Here is a 7,781-nt window from a genome sequence, read left to right as displayed (position 1 = left end):
ATTCAGAGAGCTCCTTTAGCTCAGCTGGAAACTCTTCCCTGTGTTCTGGAACAGGGAAGCCAAGACAGCTATTGCCAGCTCTGTTCCCAACGCTTCCAGCCATGTGGTCACCAAGTAGAATGAGGCCCTTCTCTTTCCCAGTCACATGGCTGAACACGGATATCTTTCATTTTAGAAGAGGGCAGTTAGCACTTTTGGTTTGCTTTGATTTCTGGGAATTGTATTGTTTTGGTAGCTGTTTTAGAAAAGCAGTTCCTATAAACTGATTTTGTGGTTTGTATTCTGAAAGAATAAAACAAAACAAAACAATACCAGGTAGTGGTTCCCTTTAATCATAGCACTCAGGAGGCAGAGGCAAAGTTTGAGCTTGGTCTACAGAGTGAGTTCTATTCTAGCCAGGGCTACACAGAGAAACCCTCTCTCAAGGGAAAAATAAAACAAAATATCTTTTTAGTAGCTTTGCACAGTGTGTGGCCTTTGGCAGGGTCATGCCCATTTATGAAGACAATGCTGAAGGACTTTGCTGAGGTTTCCCCTTCACATGTTAAAACTCGCTTTGTTGTATGCTTGATGCTGTCTGCTCTAGACAGCCTACTAACACATTTGCTCCCGAGTTGTACATTTTTTAAATGTGAGAAAAGCTTGACATAGCTTAGGTTCTCTACGCTTTGTTTATTAACATGCCCTCTCTGGGAAGCATGTGTATATATTACATGTCATGTCCGTTAACACGGCCATCCCACCTCATCACGTGGTAAGAGTGGCAGACAGGTCTAAGTCTAAGGACGGTTTCCATTTGCAGAATTTGTTTACTTTTTTTCCTTTAAATTTTGAACTTGGAACACAGAAAAACTGTTCCCTAGCTCTGAAATTTACGTGTGACGCTGACGGGTAAAACAGTGCCGGCATCATAGCTTCCTGCCACTGTGTAAAATTGCTTTATTTTGGTTTCTGCATTATATTCTGAAGGTTTTAAACAACTTAACCTAAAGCTGTGTGGGAGGGGAGGGAGTCACCAGGAAGTGGTGGTTCCTTGCTTCATTCTGCTCTGTTGACAGGATTCTGTGCCCTTGTCCTTGTTGCCAGCTGTACATTAAGAGGTGTGCCGTGCCCCATATGAAGGACATGTATATGCTACAAGTCATTTCCATTTAACATATGCACCCCACAGCAGGACACAGAGCTATGCCATCTGAGGAGCGGGATGTTCTTTGATGTACTATGAACAGAGTAGCCCACAGTTTCTCATAACCAACAGTACAGTTTTTTTGTTGTTGTTGTTTGTTTTTGTTTTTTGTGTTTTTTTTTTTTTTGGTTTTTCGAGACAGGGTTTCTCTGTGGCTTTGGAGGCTATACTGTAATTAGCTCTTGTAGACCAAGCTGGTCTCAAACTCACAGAGATCCACCTGCCTCTGCTTCCTGAGTGCTGGGATTAAAGGCATGCGCCACTACCACCAGGCCCAACAGCAACATTTTTGAAGAGGTTCCCAAGGGTAAGGAGTGCAAGTTATAGCTGTGGAATTGGAAGTTCATCACCCTACAGTGGCATCAAACTCAACGCTTGTGCCTTAATTAACACTGTACGCTAACCAAAGGATTCTGGCTAAAGCCTGGCTGTAGCTTGCATTCTCATCTGCACATACAATATGCACAGGTGCATATTTACCCCAGCTGGCTAGAGAAGCATTTATAAATGCTGCCTAGATTCGTTTCTCCTTTCTTTACACATCCTGGTCTGTGGTTTTTCTTACAAATTCACGCTCTTCTCTCAAGTATGAAAAGAATCTTGTGCAGTCTGAGCTTCCGTCCCCTGTGGTGGCCCGTGCCTTCACAGGACACAGGAAAGTGGCATCGCTGCTGCAGTCTCATTGAATGTATACTGCCCCCAGGTGGTTGTGGGGTTTTTCGTTTGTTTGTTTTTTGATTATCAAATTTTCATTCACCTTAGAGTGTGTTTAGTTTACAGACACAAGAGGAGAACTTCAGTCCTCCGGATCTCCAGTTAGAGAAGGTTGAGTGTCACCCATGTATGATGAGATCTGAAATCATGAACTGCTCCTCTGTAGTAACTGTTGCTTTGGCCAACTGAGTCAATCCTCCAGTCCACACATAACAGAGTTAGGAGAGAAAAGCTATCTTCTTTCTCTTCCTTGTCTCTTGTAAGCACACATTCATGTTTGTTTTCTCCTTTGCTCTAAATCCTTGACCATATGCTCTGCTCAGTCTAATCTAGTCAGGATCCATCAAACAAATGCTTTTGGGGTGTTCTTGGGGGCAACAACCCAACTGAATGCCCAGTATCCAACTCGCTGTAGAGAAAGCAAAGCATTGCAGCAATTGCATGGTATCCTAGAATACAGTGCTCTCCCTACACCAAACCTATATTCAGCTACAATCCAGGGTTATTATAGGCCTACGCCCGCATGCTTCCTTTCCACAGATTCTCTGAAAAGTCTACAATGGCCCCAGTCTACCCAGGAGTCCTGGGTAACAATGCTGGCTGCTGCCTCTGGAGTACACCTGTAGATCAGAACTGGGAGGATTCTAAGATTGCTTCAGGAGTTTGGGAGGCGGCTCCAGTAAAGAGCAGTGAGCAGAAGCCAGGGAGCTGTATGCTTCAGGCACCAAGTGGGGGTATGAGCCCACCATTGTCCTCCAGCTTGAGGTCTCAGAGATCTCAGAAGCATGAGCTGTAATGAAATCCAGTGCCTGGGTTTTCATCTGCTCTGCACTGTGTAGGTAAGCCAGGATGAGTGTTTGGGCAGCCTTATTTACTTAGAGGTCCATCCAGAGGGCATCCTCACACATGACCTTCAAACATTCCAGGCCATACTTGTCAGCAGCTGCAAGAAGAGCAACTGCCAAGCTTTTGCAGGTCTGGTGCCTTCCCAGTGTAAATGAAGCCCATCATTGCCTTGAAGCCTCGTGGCTCCACATCATGGATCTCAATGTGTTTTTTTCTGTTCTCTTCCAGGTCATGTTCAAACATGGCTCTGAAAACTGGAGAGCGAGCTGCTAAGATGGCCTTGTGAGCCCGGAATTCCTGGCCAGCTACCACCAGGCAGCAGTCTGTGAAGAGGGGATTCTCCCATAGCTCTCCTAGCTCATCTGCCAGAGTGCACCTTGGAACCTGGATCCCTGGCATCGTGCTCTCACCAGAGATGCAGAAGTCATCTTGGACCACATTCATCTTGCACATGAGAATGAGCTTGTAGTCTGGGAGAAGCCAAGGCTCCCGGGACAAATGAGAAACAAGCTTGCTTCACATGTCAATCCCAGTTCCCTCTCTCTTCCCTCCTCCCGCCCCACTCCCATCAGTCCCCCAGGCCCCCTCCCAATCCCTACTCCATTCCCCAGAGAGGGTGAGGCCTTCCATGGGGGGGATCTCCAGTTTTTCTGATTTTTTGCTTTTTTTCCCCCAGGGTTTAGGGAGTTGCTTCATTTGTTTGTTTCTTTTCTGGAATGTGAGAAATCTACCCAGGCAGAAAGGCCTTAACTTTCCAATTAACGTGAAACACTTATCCTCCTATGCCATTTAGTGTGTATCCTGCCAAGCTGCATTGTGTTCTGCACTGTGAACAGTAAGGAATTTGAATAGACATGCAAATGGCTAATTGATGTATGAAAAAGTATGTACAGCCTCAATAGAAGCACCAGAGAAATGCTAGTCAGAACCACAATAAGATACACCTCATACAGTGGCTATGATCCCCAAATAAGAAGATTAAAAAGTGTCAGTGAATACAGGGAAGAATGGAGTCTTGTACTTGTGGAGAGAAATGGGAGACCAAGTGATCACTGTGGAACATTAGAAATGTTGTCACCTCCCTGGGGGTTGGTGGCACACGCCTTTGATCCCAGCACTTAGCACTTGGGAGGCAGAGGCAGGTGGCTCTCCATGAGTTCGAGACTAATCTGGTCTACAAAGTGAGTCCCAGGAAAGTTATGGTGGCATGATGGTTACACAGAGAAACCCTGTATCAAGAAACTGAAAAAAAGGAAAGAAAAGAAAAGAAATGCTGTCACCTCATTATCTGATGATCCTTATAGACACAGATCTAAAGGAATTAGAATAGCAAAGAAACTATAGCACTTGAGCTCACTGCATCATTATTTATAGGAACCAAGATATGGAAATGACTTACATGAATGTCCATGAAGGAGAAGATAAGAAAATCCATACAATATATACAGTGGAATCTTAATTAGCCTTTAGAATAAAATTGTGTCATGTGTGAAACCAGGCCTGAACCTGGAGGACAGTATGCTAAATAAATGTCAGACTTGGGAAAACAAATTCTGTACAAGACCACTTACAGGAGGCTCTGAGTTGGTAAAACTCATAGAACAGGGAGCAGTTTTTGGTAGGGACTTGGGGAGAAAGAAACAGGTTTCCATCAACAGTTTTAAAGCTTCAGGCACCTATGTGAGCAGATTCTAGAGTCTGCTAGCCAACCTGCTATCTGTAGTTAACGTTATTATATTGTGTTCCTGAAATTTTGCTTAAAATGTAGATCTCATGTTGTGGTCTCATTGTAACAAGGAATCCTTAAAAATTGCTGTATTTTACTTTTAGTAGTTCATTAAGTGACTGACTAAAATATTAATTATGTTAAATTGCTTTTTGTGCTGTCAAAACCAGAATGTGTAGGTTCTGGGATTAGAACAATTTATACCTGACTGACTTTTGAAGGTTACTTCAAGAGTGATTGGTTCAGTAATTACTGTTCGGGGCTTTTTCCGCACCAGCACCACAATTTAGTGTTGCTTGCGTTTCCCAAAGAGTCAACTTGTGTTTTAAGATGGGAATATAAATCACTTTGCTGCCTGGTAGATGGGCTGTTTCTGCTTCAGTGTTTGAGTTCCAAGGTAGCCTGTCCATTTCTTCCTGCTCATACTCACAGTGGCCCCCTTCAACCTCTGCATGCCATGTTCCTCCAATCATTAATGACTCTTGCTAGTGCTAAATTCACATCGTGTTGCTTATTTTTGTTGGTTTTAACATTGCTCAGCAAATGTGGCAGGGACATCTCCTCAAAGGGAAGACCTCTAACAGTCATCTTCCCCAGTGAGAAGAGTATAAAATCCCTTGCCTCATGGTTTGGCTTTTTCGAGACACCCATAGGAACTGCAGATCCTCGAGATTTTTCCTGAAGTTTCCTGGTCAGTTTGGGATCTATGTCCTGCAGCCAAAATGTGTGATGTCCAACAACAGAGTTTTACCACGTAGTTGTGGTGGGTAACCATGGGCAGTGGCAAGAATGTGCATTAGTCTGGAGATCTCTGGGGCCTGCCTAACCATTAACTCTTTGAGAGTTCCATTCCTTGTATTGCAATATAATTTACTAGTCCATCTGGGTGTGGTCACAGGCAAGGACATGATAGGGAGTGAGTTTAGGTCTGGGATCCGGGCAGGTGGCTCTCTTTTGTACCGGGTCACAGGGAGCAGCCTGTACGGATCCTTAGAGCAGGAACCTCCAGCAGCCATCTACTTCTTGTGTAAATGACTTCTCCCCGAAATAAATTATATTTAATATTTGAACCTAGTCCCGTGAATCCTCATATGTGCCTTCACAAACTACATTCTCTGCCCCCATTCCCACATGACCCTCCCTAATTAGTCATTTCACCCTCAGTATTGCAATATAGTATGGTTTCAATATAAGCTCAAGGGTGGAAAAACATGGCTTCTGGAAGATAGCCTAAATCTTAATGCTACACTGCATTTGGAATTGTTTCACTGAAAAGGAAGAAAATAGAGTAAGCTCTCATATGCTCAACACCCTTATGTTAGTTATAACACCATCCTTTAAATACATCTGGTCTACAGATGAAATGGCAAATGGGAAGAGGTTGACTACATCAGGGTTTCCTTTTCTTTCCAGGATAACCCAGAATTCTGTGAAAACTGCAAATTGGCTCCCAATTCAGAGGATTCATTCACTAGTATTTGACATTTACTTAAAATGCTATGGGGAATAAAGATAAGTACAACCAACTATTAAGCAATTTTGAAATTCTAAACTGCAGAGGGCAGTCCTCTGAAACAAAGTGCTTCCATTCTGGTATCTTCTTCTTGTTTCTGAGTAAAAGGGATCGACACTCCAAGAGCATAAATGACTATTTCCCGTTTCTGGATCCGCATGCCCAGTACACAGCACAACTGGCAGTGCAACCTGTATGGACAGATCCATGATGCTATGAAGAGAACACGTGCTTGGGTTCAGCTTGCCATCACTGGGCTCAACAAGCAGTCTCCTGTCCAGTATGGACTAAAGGATTCCTTCTCTCCCTTCCTTTGGTCCTCTAGTGGAAAGTGATCACTTGTTTATGGAAGGGGGAGACGGAAAAAACAGGGTGAGGGGTATTAGTTGATTGGGGGGGGATACAAAAGTAGATGTCCAGTTGCCTAAACAAGACATGTACAAGAACATCAATAGACATGCTAATACAGAAAGGACAAATCTCAAAGGGCCTCACCCTTACACAAAGAACTATAGGAAATTAATGGATGCTGAGAGCAGGAGTAGTCTTCCTCAGGGATGAGCCCCTTAATTGACAATCCAATAACAAGTAATAAGCTTCAAAAGCATATATATTTAAGCTATAAACAGACCCAGTAGATTGTATTTATATGCTTATGGATATGTATATGCATACACACATATGAGACAACAACAAAGAAAAAGAAACAATGAATTTGAGAGAGGAACATAGAAGAGATTGGAAAAAGGGGAAACATGCAAATATTGTAATTATATTTTAATTTTAAAATATGTAAAACAAAATAAGTAATCACTTGTTATGTCCACCAGTTCTTCAGGAGAACTGATGCCATTTATATCCAAAACTACAGTGACAGGGTTAACATACCAAGACACTATGATCTCTGTGCACTTTCTTTTCTGCCTTTTTGAAGTTTACGAGATTGTTTGCTGTCCAAGATTATAGAATTGTTGTTTTCTTGGCCAGGTCTTACTGAAATGTAACATCATGTAAGCCTCTCAGGTCATGGAATGGATCTTTTCTTCATTAATCTAGAAACCACCTTTTTATTCTAAGTCTCATCATTTCTGTCATGCATGTCCTGTTCTTATTCTTCATTTTATAACAGATGCTTTATGAAAATTCCCATCCATGACCATGACAAAACATAATTAATCATGGGGTGAGTGGAGGTGCCCACATCCAAGGGATGAGTTAGACAGTGAGAGACTATCTCCCCTCCCACTCATAGTACAAATTTTGCTTCTCAGAAAACCTTCTGAAGCCAGGGTGACAATGGAGACTAGTGAGTCTTTGGGAGATTTTGCCCCAGCCATAACCCATCTTCTTTTTAAATGTTTTTATTAACGTATGCTACCCTGGTACTCTAGTGAAGGGGCAGAATTAAGCCTAAGATGTGTGCCACCAACCACCCAGCTTAATTTCCATGTGGGTAGAAATGAGATGAGCTCAGTTTACTCTCGGCCACACTACTAGGAAGTGGTTGTGGGAGGGTACACCTCAAACCACACTGGTATATGAAGCCAATGTCTATACCTCTGTCTGGGGGACTCCGCTGTATGCTTCCTTTAGTCAAGAGGAGGAAGAGAAGGACAACAATTAGATTGTTGTTGGGCTTCTCTCACCTTTTCTTAGACAACTTGGTCTTTAGTTATCCTGAACCCATTGCAGTCACCACCTGACTTCCTTTGACTTTGTGTCTGATGCTGCTGTTACTGCTATTAATGGGAAATGATAGTCAGCTTATGTCAGTGCTATGGTTTTAAGGAGGAATT

The 7,781-nt window shown here is 42.9% G+C and overlaps 1 pseudogene; it reads right to left on the bottom strand.

Annotated features, from left to right (window-relative positions):
- Positions 1-1,996: 1,996 nt before the first annotated feature.
- LOC101834639 lies at positions 1,997-3,190 on the bottom strand (annotated as a pseudogene).
- Positions 3,191-7,781: the final 4,591 nt, after the last annotated feature.

The sequence above is a fragment of the Mesocricetus auratus genome, unplaced genomic scaffold (assembly GCF_017639785.1).
Source record: "Mesocricetus auratus isolate SY011 unplaced genomic scaffold, BCM_Maur_2.0 Super-Scaffold_100008, whole genome shotgun sequence".
Lineage (NCBI taxonomy): Eukaryota > Metazoa > Chordata > Mammalia > Rodentia > Cricetidae > Mesocricetus > Mesocricetus auratus.
The sequence above is the reverse complement of the archived record's forward strand: the minus strand, read 5'-3'. Positions and strand labels throughout refer to the sequence as shown.